We start from the raw sequence: 18,605 nt of genomic DNA on the forward strand, positions 1-18,605 counted from the left end.
GGAGAGAGAGGGACAGGGAGAGAAAGATACAGGGAAAGAGGGGGACAGGTAGAGAGGGACAGAGACAGAGAGAGGAATAGCGAAGCCAGTGAGAGAGGGACAGAGATAGAGAGTGAGAGAGAGCCAAAATTCTGAGAGATCAAAGAGTGAAAAAAAAAGACAAAATTATTCAGGTTGACAGAGATGGAGATAGATTTTATGCAATAGTTTGTGACGTAGACAGCAAAGCAATAACTGATGACGTATGTTAGTGAGTAAAGCAGAAATAAAATAAACGAGTGTAGCCAGCAGTTGAGTGAGAGTGTGTGCGTGAGTGAGTGCTCCAAGTGGCTGAATTACCCAGCACTGAGATAGAGAGAAAGAGAAAGACTAGTAACCAGAGTGGGAGATATACATACCTAAGGAGGAACCGTCGCCTGTTCTGTCTGTCGGTGTACTGTAAACGGGCATGTTGTGACATTCAAGTGAAAATATCTACCGGTTGCCATAAAAAAATTACAAAGAAAAAATATTACAAAGAAGCCAAAACACCTAAATCAAGTAAGCTAACATTCCTTTTCAGTTGTACTAATTGTTTTAAATTTGAATCATCCATAGGTCAACTTGTTTATATTCTCTGATCTCATTTCTTGTCAATTTAATGTGTGTTATGCCGTCCCTTCATCTGCCCGTCCGTCCGTTCGTTCGTTTACTACTGAGATCTCTCTCTACCCGTATTTATCTAATCTATTTATATAGATAGTATTATGTATGTTTGATCCTGAATACTTCTTTGTAAATAAGAGATTGTTTTTGTTTTTTTCTTTCTCTTGTCGGTTTTTCTTTTCGCTCCCCATTTCGACCATCAATCACACCCATCATTTCCCTACGTTCGTTCAAAAGACCGTTCTCTCCAGGAAGTGATCAAAGATGATGCTTGTGATTAATTAAAAACAAAATTTGTTGTGATTTCAGCACCACTACAACCACTACCACTATCTCCAATAATAATAATAATAATAATCATTCTTTCTATCATAGGCACAAGGCATGAAATTTTGTAGGGAGGGGGCAAGTCGATAATTTCGACCCCAGTATTCAACTGGTACTTATTTTATCGACCTCCGAAAGGATGAATTATGATAATAGTTATCATTAGTATTAATGGTGATTAACAATATCATAATTGTGCAATGTGTATTTGTTTGACAAAATATAAAAGTCTGTAAACCTTCAATGCTAAGCCGAGTTATTTTTGTCATTAAGGTCTTCTAACATGCTCCTCCATGAAGCATGTATATACATACGGCCATCATAAACACCGAAACTCTTAGACGAGGAAGTGTCACTAAATACACACCCACATGCGCGCACGCACACACACACACACACACACACACACACACACACACACACACACACACACACACACACACACACACACACGTATGTGTTTGTGATTGTGTATACAATAATCTCTTTAAGGTGAGATATTTGTACACATCCCTGTTTTATATACCGCAATAAAGACAATACAACACACGTACGTTTACAAATTATATAAATCAACCGCAGTGTACCTGTACACAACGAATATTGTTGTAGTGTACTCACACAGTGTCAGACAGACCCATTGCTATCAACATTCTTGTACCGTGACCAACTGTAAATAAACGTGGTATTTTAAGGTATCTTAAGCCTCGCTAAATTGTCATTGTTACTTTTGATCAGCCAGGTATAAATGACTTATTGGGGTTCAAAACCGTTGCATCACTATATATGTTTATAGCCATCACACTTCACATTTCGCCTTCTTTTAGCCGTTGAAAAAGTACGATCGTTACTTTATCCCAGTTTCCCATCTACATAAATATGTCTTTGTGCTGTGCCTTATATTAAGTTTTTGTATTATGATAGTTATATAAAGAGTAGAACAGAACTATGCTACCGAGAGACTAAAGTCCGTGATGCAGTTTCAAATCCTCTTATATATATAATGCCTCTTGAGAAAGGCATGAACGTCGCTTCATAACATTTCCTCCTACCCTATTAATTGAAGCACTGTGCCCTATGATGTAAGAAATTATTATTTAGTTTATCAGCGGCTTCTTACTCGCAATGTAAGTCAAGTAGCCTTTAACTGGTAAATCATACCTCATCCCCTTTTATTATATCTACAACTGCACACTTATACAAATAATAGACGTGTGAATTCCCAAGTCAATAGAAAGTAGATGTTCATCTGGATTTCCAACTCTTATCCACCACGATTTGAGTCTAGATTGTTTGACAGTCATCATGGAACTACTCACTCTTGCCAGCTCCACCCATGTTTTGCTTGGAGACAGAAGTCACTCACGCCTACTACTCAACACATACACACGTGTGTGTGTCTATATACACTATATATATATATATATATATATATATATATATATATATATATATATATATATATATATATACATACATATATATACACACACATATATATATATATATACATACATACGTGTGTGTGTGTGTGTGCAAACACACGGACCATATATACATATATACGTTTATATGTGTGTGTATATATATGTGTACACGTATGTATGTGTATACATATATTAATGCACCAAAACAAATAAATACAAATATGTATTTGTGTAGATAAGTGTTTTTAGAGTTCATAGCGGCTTTAAATATGTGAGCGTAGATGTATAAATTAATTATCTATATTTTATTTATGTGTGTTCGTTGTACGCCTCGCCTTATCGCTTGTTTATTTTCTTTTACTCACACACTCGCACTCAAACAGTGAACAAAATCTAATCTATGGCTAAGAGTTCTTCTGATCGACTTAATATTACGTGTGGGCGATTGTTTCCCGAGTGGTTGTCATCATTCTTTGCAAGATAATAATGCCAGCCTGTCTGCCTCTAACAATTAGGTACCAATTTTAATTTGGTGTCCTGTCTTCCCCTCTTCCTCCGTCACAAACTTAGTCAAGCACCGATTATCCTGTAAACTTCGCTTTCGCTTATATTGGACGGACCAGGAGCTTTTTTGATAAATGTCATAATGTTCATTAAAAGCGTCAGATGAAAATGTGTGTGTGTGTGTGTGTGTGTGTGCGAGAGAGAATATTGTCGAAAACTCTTCAGCTTGTCGATATTGACTTTACTAAATTATATATATATATAGAGAGAGAGAGGTACACAGCCATACTAAAACACGTATACAAGTGTATAGAATAATGGATATCTATCTATCTACCTATAGATAGATATGTATATTCATATGCACACACATGTGTATATATACATGTTTGTGTGTGTGTGTGTGTGTGCATATACCTACACACGTGAATTTATGTATAATATACTTACACACCTGCACACACACATGTACTTATATATATATATATATATATATATATCGGTATATATATATATATGTACACACACACACATATGTATATATATATATATATATATATATATATATATATATATATATATATATATATATATTTGTATATATACATGTGTGTATGTGTGTATATATATAGGGACATTCGGATTTCAATCGAAAATAGGTTATTACCAGGAATCCAAAGGATCAGTTTTCAATAAAGCTTATGCTACTACTATTACCAATAATGATAGACATAAACCCTTTCATTTCTCAGCGTGCCCATGACAACAACATTGTGGCCTGATTTATTTTAATTAAATGTTCAGTCCCATTTTCCTACCCCTTCCCCTTTCTCTTTGGGGAAAAAAAAGTCCCGATTATCTAACATTCATTGAAATTATTTTCTCTTTTAAAATAGTCTTTCTAACAGCATCCCCTATTTTGCCTTCCTCCCTACTAAATCACTCAGTAGTTCACAAATTCATCCCTTTTTACTGCTGTATTCCCCAGCTCAGTTCTGTGATTGCCATGCAAGGTTCTTTCTAAATATAGAGAAATACTTTCGAACTATTGTTAATATTTGTTTTTCTGTTAATTGCTCCCTTGGTTGTGTTTTCTCGTCTCTCCTGTATAGTCTATACCAGCAGAAATTGGTGTTGTAATAATCCCTAGCTGATGCAGTAGGTAGCACCAGTTCAGGTAGAACGAACGACTCAATGACTGTTATTTGCATGTTTCTATGTACATGTGGGAACTCGCGCACGCGTATATACATACATACATATATATATCTACATATATATATATATATATATATATATATATATATATATATATATATATATATATGTATATGTAGATATTTACGTGCGTGCATTGTTTTGTGTATGTTTGGTTGTTTATATTTGCGTGTTTCGCGTATTTTTGTATGTACACATGCATTTATCAACACGCCGAACATTCATGCATGTGTATAGACACATGCGCGCATGTTTATTATAAGCATGCATACGTGCGTACGTACATTGGCATACATAATTTATTATGTGTAGGTGTTGCGACGACCTATTCTTACACGTCCCCTGATCTGCTGTTACCGAAGGAATGCCAGAAATATTTATAAAGGGACAGATGGTGGGGTGGGGGTGAAGTGCAGATGTTTAATTTGTTTCCTTGCTATGTGTGTTGGGCTCTCATTATTTCAGAATTTGGTGTATAAGTGAAATTACAACAATTTCTCTGTTTTCCTGAAATGAAAACAAATCCCTTTGGCAAACACCCCTTTTTTAATATTCAAATAAAATCGTTATCAAAGATAAATGTTTTCTCTTCTTTCAGCAGAGAATTATCATTTATTTCTCTTTTTATTTTTGGGGTGGTGGTTTTAATAATCAATAGTTTCAGGAGAAAAAAAAGGAGGAAAAGAAAACGGTAGAGGACCCCTATATTCCCTTTAAATCTCAAGAAACAATGCTTTATCGCTATAGCAGCAGTTTGGTTAGGGAAGCAATTTGGTTTTGTCATAGTAGTAACACGTGCCAACGAGCGCCTTCCTCCAAGTTGACGTTTGTTTTGATGAACAAATTAGGGATTAGATTTTCAGAGATGAGGCATGTGTACTCCCTACCACCTCCTGCGCTCTACGACAGCCGTCAGCCTTTTATCCTAGCATTCATTCATTGCTCTTGTTTTATAATAGTAGCAGTATTATTATTGTAGTAGGGACTGGACTTCTGTTTAGACTTACTCATTCTCCCACACCGTTATAATGCTGACCTGACCTGCAATGAATAGGTTACACAAATAGTAATAAACTAACTCCATTTCCATCATGTTCTCTCTCTCTTTCTCTTCTCTTTTTTTCTTTCTTTTTCCTCATCTCTTTCTCACTTTTGCTCCTTTATTTTCACAATTTTTTCCCCTCTCTTCCTACATTTTCTGTCTTTTTCCTTTCAGATTATCCCTTTTTTTTTTGTTTTTTACTTCAATTCCCTAGTTTCATTCTTTTTCCAATTCCCTATATTAAAAAAAAAAAAATTCTTTCTCATTTCTTTGGCTTTCTTTTTTCTCTCCACCCCTTTTTCTTTCCTATTTCTCTCTCATGCCGACTTGCTCCCTTTTTCCAGCCTTGAAAAACCCCATCATTTTTCTCCGTCCTTTCAAACTCCTTTTCTTTTCACTTTCTCTTTTACTCCCAATCTCTTCCTCTTTTACATCATCCCTCTTCCTTCCTCTCCCCTGTTCTCTCTCATTAAAACATTTCATTAAATTTCTCTTCTTGTGTAATCCGTTTTAGTTTTTCTATTCCCCCTCTTCCTTTCTCTCTTTGACTGTTTATTCTCTTTATCAGTTGCATGTTATTACTTTATCCCTCTCACACATCTCTTTCTCCTTTTTCTCTCTAATTTGCACACTTCATAAGCTCTGCCTGCGATCCTTTTTTTGCGCAGACCCTGTGCATCAATAACACTAGATTGCAGTCTTTATATATTAGCATTTTCTCAAGCAACCATTATCAAGAATTATGCATGTACACACACACTTAAAATATTGTTTTATTTAATGTTTTATAGCCTTATTTTAAACATATACACACACACAAACGCACACACACACACACGTATATATATATATATATATATATATATATATATATATATATATAATCATGATCATCATTTAACAACTATCTTCCATGCTAACATGGGTTGGGCTATACATATGTATAATATATATGTGTGTGTGTGTGTATATATACATATATATATATATATATATATATATATATATATATATATATATGCTCCGTTGGATGTGTAATGTCAATGTGAATACCCGTCAGAGTGTAAGTATCTTGAGAGAAAAGCTGAACATTAGAAGCATCAGTTGTGGCATGCAAGAGAGACGATTGCGCTGGTATGGACATGTGGTGAGAATGGAGGAGGATAGCTGCGTGAAAAAGTGCCACACCCTAACAGTTGAGGGAACCCGTGGAAGAGGTAGGCCCAGGAAGACCTGGGCTGAGGTGGTGAGGCAAGACCTTCGTACATTGGGCCTCACCGAGGCAATGACTACTGACCGAGACCTTTGGAAATGTGCTGTGCGTGAGAAGACCCGGCAAGCCAAGTAAGATCGTTGCAAGTGCCCCTGGACTGGTTCTTGTGCGGGTGGCACATGAGATGCACCATTTTGAGCGTGGCCGTTGCCAGTACCGCCTGACTGGCTCCTGTAGGATTTTCGAGCGAGATCGTTGCCAGTGCCCCTGGACTGGCTTGTGCGGGTGGCACATAAAAGACACCATTTCGAGCGTGGCCGTTTTCGTGCAGGTGACACGTAAAAGCACCCACTACACTCTCTGAGTGGTTGGCGTTAGGAAGGGCATCCAGCTGTAGAAACTCTGCCAAATCAGACTGGAGCCTGGTGTTGCCATCCGGTTTCACCAGTCCTCAGTCAAATCGTCCAACCCATGCTAGCATGGAAAGCGGACGTTAAACGATGATGATGATGATAGAGTGTTTGTGTGTGTGTATTAGTAAAATACAGGAAACATATACAATCTTTTATGCTCTATAAAACGTACATGCATTTTTGCCAATAAACTGCTAGGATTACATGATTGCTTGTTGAAACTCTATATAATCTTATTAATTCACCTCCTCAGTGTGTTTGTGTTTGTGTGGATGGAGATATATTGTGAGGGTGTATGGTCTAGTGGTTATAGTGTTGCATTCACAATCACGAGATCATGGTTTCAGTTCCTGGATTAGATGGTGAAATGTGTTCTTGAGCAAGACACTTCATCTCATGTTGCTCTGCAGTCACTTTGACATCTGATGTGTGGTACACTGTGCACCTGTACAGACAGTGGTGATTTGATGGAGGGAGTGAGATAATGTACAGTAAAAAAACATTTGATTGCTATAAAATAGGGTTTCTCAGCCATTTTTTATCTATGGACCCCTTTGATTACTATTTTATTCTGGTGGACCTCCATAGCCATTTGATGGTTAAAAACTAGTTTTGTAGAAGCTGTTTTCGAAATTCCTTTTTCGCACATTAATTTCTGTAGGTTGAACTATGTAAAATGTTAGAGAAAGGAAAATCAAGCTGTTTCTTGCAATACATACTAATACATATATCTAAAGCAAAATTTTTTTCAGGAGCCCTTAAATTACTATTTCGGATCTCTAATTGACTATTTTGCTGCGTGGACCACCAAAAATCTTATATGGACCCTCAGATGAGAACCACTGCTGCAAACAAATCATTTGTGCAGGTTGTTCAGCAAGAAATTTCAGAACTGCCATTCTCAGATTACAAGTGACTACTATCGCACACACGCATGCACGCGCGCGCGCACACACACACACACACACACACACACACACATTGATATTATTGAACCTGAGTTTTTATCTTACAACTTGAGTTTCACACCACGGCTACCTGTTCTAGCCTGAAGATTGCAGTTGCATGAAACTTGAGTTGGGAGATAAACTTCAGTTTCAAGAAGTGACTACAACTTGTATTAAATGCATCTCCCTCATTTGTTCAATACAATCCCGCATTTGTGTTTGCTTATATATAGATATAGATATATATATATATAATAAAAGGTGAGAAAATGGAGAGTTGGTAAGGATGTAAATCATTTTATTAACATAGTTCCAAGATAAAATCTGAATACAAGTAAACTCAATACAATAAGTTCAATATATAGTCCATGTGAAGGTGCATGGCTCAGTGGTTAGAGCATTGGGCTCACAATCATGAGGTAGTGAGTTTGATTCCCGGGTTGGGCTGTGTGTTGTGCTCTTGAGCAAGACACTTTATTTCATGTTGCTCCAGTTCACTCAACTGTAGAAATTAGTTGCAATGTCACTGGTGTCAAGCTGTATCAGCCTTTGCCTTTCCTTTGGATAACATCTGTGACCTGGAGAGAGGAGGTTGGTATGCATGTGTGACTGCTAGTCTTCCATAAATAACTTTGCCCAGACTTGTGCCTTGGAAGGTAACTTTCTAGGTGCAATCCCATGGTCATTCATAACCAAAGGGTGTCCTTTTTCCCTTCAGTCCATAATAGTCCATCCGACAGTCTTACACTCAGTTAACATTGTTTACCCAATTTCACTTTCAGAGTCAGAGTTATTTAGATGTTATGTGTGAAGATACTTGCCCAAAGTACCAGACAGTGAAATCAGACCTAGCGTCAGATTGTGAAACAAACTTCTTAACCATTTAGTCACACTTACATACACTGCGATATGCATGCATGCACACACAAATTCACAGAATACACTCACATGGTCAGAAATATACTTCTTTCTTAGCTAACAACTTTTTTTGAATCACAAGGAAGCATGTAGTTGGTATTCATCTTTGGTTTCTTAAACATTAAAACGGCAAGAGATAAATCTATCACTAGATAGGCTGCTGGTTTGTCTTATCACAGGCAGTTCTTTTCACTGCAGGAGTTAAGCTCAACACTGCATGATGACAAATCATTTGCTGATTTTATAATGTTGCTGCTGCTACTGTAGTGGGTTATTCATGTATAAGACCAAGGCTGCCCAGAATTACACAACAACAGCAGCAGCAGTAGGTAATTATTGTATCGAGTACTGAGGAGTGAAGGGCAAATTTACCTTAACAAGATTTGAATTCAGAATGGTGCAGGATGAAACTAAATACTCTACTGATTCGTGAAACTGGATGTTGCATCAGCAGTTAAACTGATCCTATTTTATTGACTGATTCTTGGAAGGCAAAGTAAATTTCGTAGAATTTGCACCCCCCACTCCCACAAAAAAAAAAAAAAAAAAAAAAAACAACTTAGAAGTATTTGATTCCTATTGGAAAGGTCAATGTTTATAGAAGTTGTGTGTGTATGGTGTTTGGGAAATTTTAAATTGCATTAATCTCCATATATTATCAGTAAAATTTTTTTAGTTGATCGTTGCAGGAATTGTGTGCAGTATCTTTTATCTTTTACTTGTTTCAGTCATTAGACTGCGGCCATGCTGGGGCACTGCCTTGAAGAAGTTTTAGTTAAATGAATCAACACCAGTACTTACTTTTTGTTAAACCTGGTACTTGTATCGGTTTTTGTTTGCTGAATTGTTAAGTTACAGGGACATGAGCACACCAACACTGATTGTCAAGCAGTGGTGGGGAACAAACACCGACACAAAGACACATGTGCATAGACACACACACACACACACACACACACACACACACACACACACACACACACACACACACAATAGGCTTCTTTCAGTTTCTGTCTAAAAATCCTCTTAAAGGCTTTGGTTGGCCCAAGGCTCAATGCACCCTTCTCTCCCTTCAAGCTATCACATCCTTGATGTTCCATTGGGTCAAAAGAGAGAATACTGAGAGGTTGTCTATATCGCTTTTTCACTACAGAGGGACCTAAAACAATTTGGTGGTGCGAGCTACTAGGTTGTATTTGTGTGTAAGTGATGGCTTAGCTAGTACCAAGTCAGTTCTGATTGTATGATCCAAAACATTCCAGCCATGACGATCCTGTATTATACAAACTGTTCCTAAATACATTATAATTATATCTTAATAAATTAAAACATAATCTACCTACAATCATATTATCCAGCATTCTTCTTTGTTACAGACTATTAGGTATGATATGAAGGATATTTGGCTGCAGTTTTTAGTAGATTGACCAACTGCATAGAGCTATGGTAGAGACCCACTTTTTGATGTACTAGAAACAGCAGTCAAATTTCCCTCAAGAGGCTGACAAGGGAAGCCACTGTATGAGTACTGGAGAACCTTATTAATAACCAGAGCATCTATAAGTGCATAAGAACCTGTTGGAGTACATATATGTTGAGAAAAATAATGAATCATTAATTATCCAAATTCATAAGTATGCAACTTATAGGCTTAAACTGTTTTCTTTTTTTTTTTTAACATATGGGTTATTATAGACAATGTCATTAACAGGGGTTGGTTTTCAAATTTAAATGTTAGCAGAAGAGGGTCTCTACCACAGCCTTATGCATTTCACCAATCTGTGAGAAATTGTAGCCAAATTTTCCTCAAATCATACTTAACAGTCTTTAATAATTAAAGTAAATTATGACTTAAATGATAAAACATAATATATAATCGTGGCCGATGCCAGTGCCAGTCGTGACCAATGCCAGTGCTGTCTGACTGGCACCCATGCTGGTAGCATGTAAAAAGCACCGGTCAAGCATTGGGCCTCATGGAGGCAATGACAGGTGATCAAGACCCTTGGTGATATACCGTGCTTGTGCTGACCTGTCAAGCCAAGTGAGACCATAGTCGTGGCCGGTGCCAGTGTCAAGTCAATGGCACCCATGCTGGTGGCAAGTTAAAAACACCCACTACACTCTCAGAGTGGTTGGCGTTAGGAAGGGCATCCAGCCATAGAAACCTTGCCAAATCAGATTGGAACCTGGTGCAGACCCTGGCTTACCAGTTTTCAGTCAGACCGTCCAACCCATGCCAACATGGAAAACGGATGTTAAACGATAATGATGATGATGATTTAGGACTAAATTGTATAAGGTAGAGTTGATCCAAGTGGATGGATAGTATCATTAATCTTTGTATAATAATCCTTTCTACTCTAGGCACAAGGCCTGAAATTTTGGGGGAGGGGGCTAGTCGATTACATCTACTCCAATATTTTGACTGGTACTTATTTTATCGACACTGAAAGAATGAAAGGTAAAGTTGACCTCAGCGGAACTTGAACTCAGAACGTGAAGACAGACGAAATACCACTAAGCATTTTGCCCAATGTGCTAATGATTCTGCCAGCTGGCTGCCTTAAATCTTTGTATAATAATAGCCAATATAAATGGCTGAATGGTTGGTTTGTTAGTTGATTGGTTTCTCCAGTCAGGCTTTACATTATATTGAGAGAGGAAAAGAGAGGGAGAGAGAGAGTAAAAGACAGAAACAGAGAGAGTTAACATAAGAGATGTTGCATGAGTGTACATACAAGGCTTGGTGGCAGGCAGAAATACTAAACTTGTGCTGTAAGAAAGAATCATAGGAGGAGGAGAGGAAGTAAATGACAGTGTAGTTATGGGAAAGAAGTACAGACAATGCCCATCTTCCTCTGACTTGTATAGCCAGTCATCACCCATGAGAATGTATTGTTTGGTAACATCTTTCATGCTGTTGCTAATTATTTCAGGTGTAAACTCTTGGTAACATCTACCATGCTGTTGTTAATTGCTTCTGCTGTAGAGTCTTGGTAACATCTACCATGTTGCTAATTGTTTTAGGTGTGGAGTCTTAGCGACATCTGTCATGTTATTGCTAACTGTTTTCAAGTTGTAAGCTGACAGCAGATACTATCTCAGCTCGCTCGACCTCACCCAAGTGAAGCTTTTATGGTTTGGTAACATCTTTCATGCTGTTGCTAATTATTTTAGGTGTAAAGTCTTGGTAACATCTTCCAAGCTGTTGCTAATTGTTTTAGGTATAAAGTCTTGATAACACCTACCATGCTATTGCTGTTTTCAAGTTGTAAGCAGACATCAGACATTCTCTAAGCTCACTCAACCTCACCCCAGTGGAACACCGAGGATGTGACTGCTGGAGGGAGAGACAGTTACACCAGTACTTGGTTGATGTTCATTACAGCTGAGTTGACTGGAGCAACTTAAAATGAAGTGCTTTGCTGAAGGACAAAAACATACCACCCATCCAGGATTTGAACCCGCAGCCTTTATGATCTGATCATGATACTGTAACTCTCAGGCCAAATTACATTCACTTTCCTCTGACTAAGTCATTAAAAAAAGAAAAGAGAAGAAAAAGAAACAAAGCCTGAAATGGTGATAGTTTGAAGTCTTTGACCCCCTCCCCCCCCTCGTACCATTTATTTGACAGAGTGCAGGTAGTAAGTCACCTGCTCCCACACAATGCAGGTATCTCACCAGTTACATTACTACTTAACCTACACTGGCTAAAACAACAGAATAAAACGAACTAAAAAAAATTACAATAACATCTGAAGTAAAAGTAATACCTGAATCTCAAATGACAATTCATGTACCACTAGGTCTGTGTTTTTTGGCGTTTTTCTATTTTTATTATTATTTGTTTACTTTTTTTTTTTAACCGATTTAGTTGCTTTAGAGTAAATTGTTGTTGTTCATGTTGGTATTCTTAGTGTTGCTATTTTTTTTTTTTTTTTTTTGCCTGCAACTGATCGAATGAAACCAAATATTTGTGGAAGGATGATATTTTAAGACTTTGTCTAGGTTTACATGCGTGATTGCATAAGCACAGACACACAGGAATGCGCACACACACACACACACAGACGCACTATGAGTACACACAACTAAATGTACCAGCAATGCACATGCACACATGGATGAAAATACATACATGTCTTTGCTCAAACAGGAATGCAAATGAATGCACACACCTATATATATATATATATATATATATATATATATATATATATATATATATATATATGAGAGAGAGAGAGAGAGAGAGGGAGAGGGAGAAATGTATGTATACACATACACGCATATGCACTCCTCTTATACGTACACATACACACATGAATCAAACACATGCACACATAAGAATTGTAAAACACAGGGATACACAGATATAAATGCATATATGCTCATACGCAGATGCAACCACCACCACCACCAGAAATGCACATTTACATGTGAACCCTCCCATACACTCACCCATAAAAAATGCGCACATTCACACACAAAAGTACTAGCATCTATAGAAAACAACTCAACCATACATACCATACACAAAAGTCCACACACACACATACATAATACACAAAGGATACAACCATACATACACAAAAGCACACAAACACACACACACACAAGCTTATAATCAAATATACACAAAAGCACTAACACACACCAAAACACCTTTTCACACTTACACAAAAGCATACACACAATGTATGAATGAAAGTTACTAATTTTTATTTTTGCTATCAGCTTTATTTATTAAACTATTAATATCATATTTATGCTCATGACCGGTTTTAAAAGGAAGATATAAGGAAGATATACTTAATTGAACCTTTTCAAGTTTATTGCTGATACATTATTTCAATCTTGAGTGATAGTAGAAAAAGCCAACCCAGTTCTGGTTTGAAATTGAAACTGGAAAATATTAATTTCTCTATCACAGGCATAGGCATAGCTGTGTGGTAAGAAGTTTTGCTTCCCAACCACTTGGTTTCAAATTCAGTCCCACTGTATGTATGGTACCTTGGGGAAGTGTCTACTACTATAGTTTTGGGCCAACTAAGGCCGTGTGAGGGGATTTGGTAGACAGAAACTGAAAGAAGCCTGTCACACGTGTATGTATGTATGTATGTATGTATGTATGTATGTATGTGTGTGTGGAAATGTTTGTCTCCTACCATTGCTTGACAACCAGCGTTGGTGTGTTTACATCCCTGTTACTTAGCGATTTGGCAAAAGAGAGCAATTGAATAAGTACCAGGCTTAAAAAGAAAAAGAAAAGAAAGTACTGGGGATTGATTTGTTTGACTACTTCAAAGTGGTGCCCCAGCATGGCCATAATCTAATGACCAAATGAAACAAGTAAATGATAAAAGATATGATTTAGTTGGTAGATATTAGACAGTGTGTGCTACTGGCTCTGGGTCGGGATGTAATATGAATACTGAAGCAGAGTGTGTTATGACTACTGGAACAGCATGTGCTATAGGTATTGGAGGAGGCACTGAAATAGGATATACTGTGGCTAGCGAAATAGGGGTGTGCTATGGGAAGTGAAACAGGATGTGCGTATTCTATAGATTATACGATTCAAAGTGTGGGAATCACTGCAAAATTAATGTAATATATCTAATTGACAATTAAGGCAACAAGTTGGTAGAATTATTGGCATGCTGGACAAAGGTGCTTAGGTGAAATTTCATCCACCTTTAAGCTCTGAGTTCAAATCTACTGAGGTGGACTTTGCCTTTCATCCTTTTGGGGGTCGATGAAATAAGTACGAGTTGGGTACCGGAGTTAATGTAATCGACTTACTCCTGCTCCTGAAGTTACTGGCCTTGTGCCAAAATTTGAAATGAATATATCTAATTGACAATTAATGTATTTCTAAATTGTGTAGAAAACGGGAAATAGACAGAAATAATAAGGTTGAAGTACATTATGAAGATATACTGGAATATTTCTTTGTTTCTTGTAAAACTTTGTAAAAAGCCCCAGGTCAATGAGACAATACTAAAATTTGCCCCTTGATTAAATGAGGCAGTGAGGAAATCTCTTATGTGGTTACTCACTCTGCTAGAAATAGTAGCCATACAACCGTCAGGAAGGGGCATGTTAGATAATGTAGTCCTTGTTGGCACTCCGTTGTTTACGACGTCAAGGGTTCCAGTTGATCTGATCAACGGAACAGCCTGCTCATGAAATTAACGTGCAAGTGGCCGAGCACTCCACAGACACGTGTACCCTTAACGTAGTTCTCGGGGATATTCAGCGTGACACAGTGTGACAAGGCTGGCCCTTTGAATTACAGGCACGATAGAAACAGGAAGTAAGAGTGAGAGAAAGTTGTGGTGAAAGAGTACAGCAGGGTTCGCCACCATCCCCTGCCGGAGCCTCATGGAGCTTTAGGTGTTTTTGCTCAATAAACACTCACAACGCCCGGTCTGGAAATCGAAACCGCGATCCTCCGACCGCGAGTCCGCTGCCCTAACCACTGGGCCATTGCGCATCCACAATGTAGTCCTACACGCCACTAAAAAGATGAGATGGTCTCAATTCATCTTAGATAATGTAGTCCTACAATACTCATATGATTAGATGATGTAGTCCTACATACCATTAAAACGATGAGATGGTCATAACTGGAATATTCTTGATCATCAGTATCCTCAATTACAGTTGATTTTATAGTTAAATGAGTACCAATAATAACTGGAGTTCTAGTTTCAATCAAGAAAAAAAAACAAACAAATAAAAAGCAAAAACACTAAAGCTTTCAACATTATTATACACAGTCCGAAGGAACTCTGCTAGGCATTGCTTACATCCTACGCAAGACATTTTCAATTCAGTAGCACAACTGAAACAGTACACAAAAAGAGGTGCAGTTGTCGGATTACAGGCAGGCTAACAGAAAAAAAGACTTTCTATATAGCTGATGACCAGGAATAAGAGCACCCTTGAAATAAATTCTTTCCTCGAATACTCGGTAGACTTCCTAGAAGTTGTTGATAGCTTCTGTTATCTAGGTGACCCAGTTAGGCGTGGATGTGTGTGGGTATTCCACAAGCATGAGTAGCCAGAGAAGAATGGGGGTGGAAGAAGTTCAGGCTACTATTGTCTCTGCTGGTAATAAAAAGATAATCTTCCATGTGAAGGCCAGATTGTAGTAAGTGTAATGTTGTGTGTTCAGGAAACATTGGCATTGAATAAGGAAGACGTGAGATGTGCAAAGGCTGGAAAAAAAACTGAGGTGAGCATGCTGTACTAAGCGTGAAATATTAGTGTACATGAATAGCAGGGCATAAGTGAGCTGGGAGAAAAACTGGGTATAAAAGGAATTAAATGTAGAATGCAAAAGAGAAGGCAGTGCTGGTATGTGTGTTGGCACTCCGTCACTTATGACGTCGAGGGTTCCAGTTGATCCGATCAATGGAACAGCCTGCTCGTGAAATTAACGTGCAAGTAGCTGAGCACTCCACAGACACGTGTACCCTTAACGTAGTTCTCGGGGATATTCAGCGTGACAAGGCTGACCCTTTGAATTACAGACACAACAGAAACAGGAAGTAAGAGTGAGAGAAAGTTGTGGTGGAAGAGTACAGCAGGGTTCGCCACCATCCCCTGCCGGAGCTTCGTGGAGCTTTAGGTGTTTTTGCTCAATAAACACTCACAACGCCTGGTCTGGGAATTGAAACCGCGATCCTATGACTGTGAGTCCACTGCCCTAACCACTGGGCCATTGCGCCTCCACAGTGCTGGTATAGATGTGATGAATATACAGTCGTGGCCAAAAGTATGGGACATAGGTCTGAAAATTAGAATTTTTATATTAAATACCCTAAGTTATATTTAATTTGCAATATATTATTACAGTAAAATGGTGGCTATCTAAAAAAAAAAAAAATTTTAGTTATGTTTGATGCCAGTCATGTGACTTTCTGTAATTTTGTGAATTGTACTTGGGCATAACAATTTTTTTTAAATGTTCCAAACTTTTGGCCATGACTGTATGGAAGATGACATGTATAGAGGTGGCAAGAGATCCTAGTGGAAGAACTTGTGGAAAAGAAAGCATAAGAAGTGGTGAAGGCTGAATCCCAAGACTGAGATGACAAAGGACCACAACAAGTGGTGGGTTGCTCTGCCAGAGAAGATCCATCCAGTCAAGGCAAGCATGGAAAAACTGACATAAAATTGATGATATTACTGATGCTTCCAGCAATGGATCAAGGCCACAAATTTGACGGGAAAGTATATTGTTAACTAGATCAATATTCTGTTTGACTGAAGCTTAATTTTATAGAGATGACGATGATAAGATCTTTTCTATTATAGGCACACAGCCAGAATTTTGAGGGCTGGGTGGGGTGGGGTGGAGTAGTCAATTACACCGACCTCAGTACTCAACTGGTACTTGTTTTATCAACCCTTTATATTTGTATTTGTTATTCCTATGTGATAATGAGTACTGAAGTCTGCTATAGAATTATTAGTGTGGAACATTCCTGTATTGTGATGTGATAACTGACCCCCCCCCCCCCCCACACACACACGTACGTTTATGCACAAACACGTGTTTTTATGCATATGCAAGGAAAGAGAGTTAAAGTTTTGCTTATAGGAATACCAGAGAATGAACAGGAAAACAATAATAATGACATGTTTGTCTTTGCATTAATTAACAAACATGTCTCTCTTTCCTCAAATGTATAATTAGTTTGGAACCAAATTGTCTGATTTTTTTTTTCTCTTTTTTTCTTAAAAAATTTAAGGTTAGTATAATATAGCTCTTTACACTGCATCTTTCTGCCTACACATACAAACATATGCACACAACACACACACATGCACATGTATGTGTATGTATGTTGTGTGCATATATATATATGTTATTATTTAGAACAAACAGTAAGGTGTCATTATAGTACTTCATATTATTTTGTGTGTGTGTGAAGGCGTATGGCTCAGTGTTTAGAGCACCGAGCTTATGATCGTGAGGTTGTGAGTTTGATTCCTGGACTGGGCTGCAAGACACTTTATTTCACATTGCTCCAGTTCACTCAGCTGTAGAAATGAATTGTAACATTTCTGGTGCCAAGCTATATCGGCCCCTTTGCCTTTCCCTTGGATAACATTGGTGGCATGGAGAAGGGAGGCTGGTATGCATGGGTGACTGCTGGCCTTCCATAGAAAAGCAGCCCTAGGTTGTATGTTCCCCGGTGAGGTGACCTCAGTAGTAAATATATTAGCAGAGCAAATTTAACTAATTCCTCTCCATAGATTGAAATAATAATGACCAGCTTCAATCATTCTCACCAGAGGTGCCTACATCCGTTTGACCAATCCCAGAGAAACAAGCAGCCAGTCTGTTTATGCACTCACCAAATCCAGTAGCTACAGAGAATTGGAGCTACTAATTTGCATACCGTATTACACACAGGTTGGTGCAGATATATGTACATATGTATATATATATATATATATATATATATATATATATATATATATATATATATATATATATATATATATATATATATATATATATATATATATGTGTGTGTGTGTGTGTGTCTGCTTATATGTATAGGTAGACTCTGTGTGTGTGTCTATCTAAAGCTCTATATATCTATATATATACTAGAGAGTGAGTTCACTTCATCACTAATCAGTGTTTCACGCAGTCACACACAGAAGATATGTTGCAGCAATCTCTCAGACAGTTCTTTTCTATAATAATCACCTGAAGGGTTTCAGCTACATATTACTGTAAAACTGAGTAATGATCGAGTAAGGTCACTGACAGCCTCCCAGTAACTCGAAACTCTAGCGCAGAGCGCTCGCTTTTCTTTCATTTGTAAATATAAGTGTATATGTACAGGAGGGGGTACAGAAAAGTTCCTTGCTTTGGGTAAAAGAAAGTACAGCAGGATCTACTAATTATGATTTTAT

General features: G+C 37.7%; 1 protein-coding gene across 5 annotated transcripts in view; it reads left to right on the plus strand.

The window, feature by feature from the left end:
- Window positions 1–352: 352 nt before the first annotated feature.
- LOC106870480 (tyrosine-protein kinase Fer) overlaps window positions 353–18,605 on the plus strand; it is a 145,307-nt gene continuing 127,054 nt past the window's right edge. For all 5 annotated transcript variants that reach the window (XM_089365819.1, XM_014916589.3, XM_014916591.3 and 2 more), the window contains exon 1: window positions 353–540. The gene's annotated coding sequence lies outside the window, so the exon portion shown is untranslated. The remainder of the gene's footprint in view (window positions 541–18,605) is intronic.

This window comes from Octopus bimaculoides, chromosome 18 (assembly GCF_046866305.1).
Source record: "Octopus bimaculoides isolate indiv1 chromosome 18, ASM4686630v1, whole genome shotgun sequence".
In the NCBI taxonomy this organism is placed as follows: Eukaryota; Metazoa; Mollusca; class Cephalopoda; order Octopoda; family Octopodidae; genus Octopus; species Octopus bimaculoides.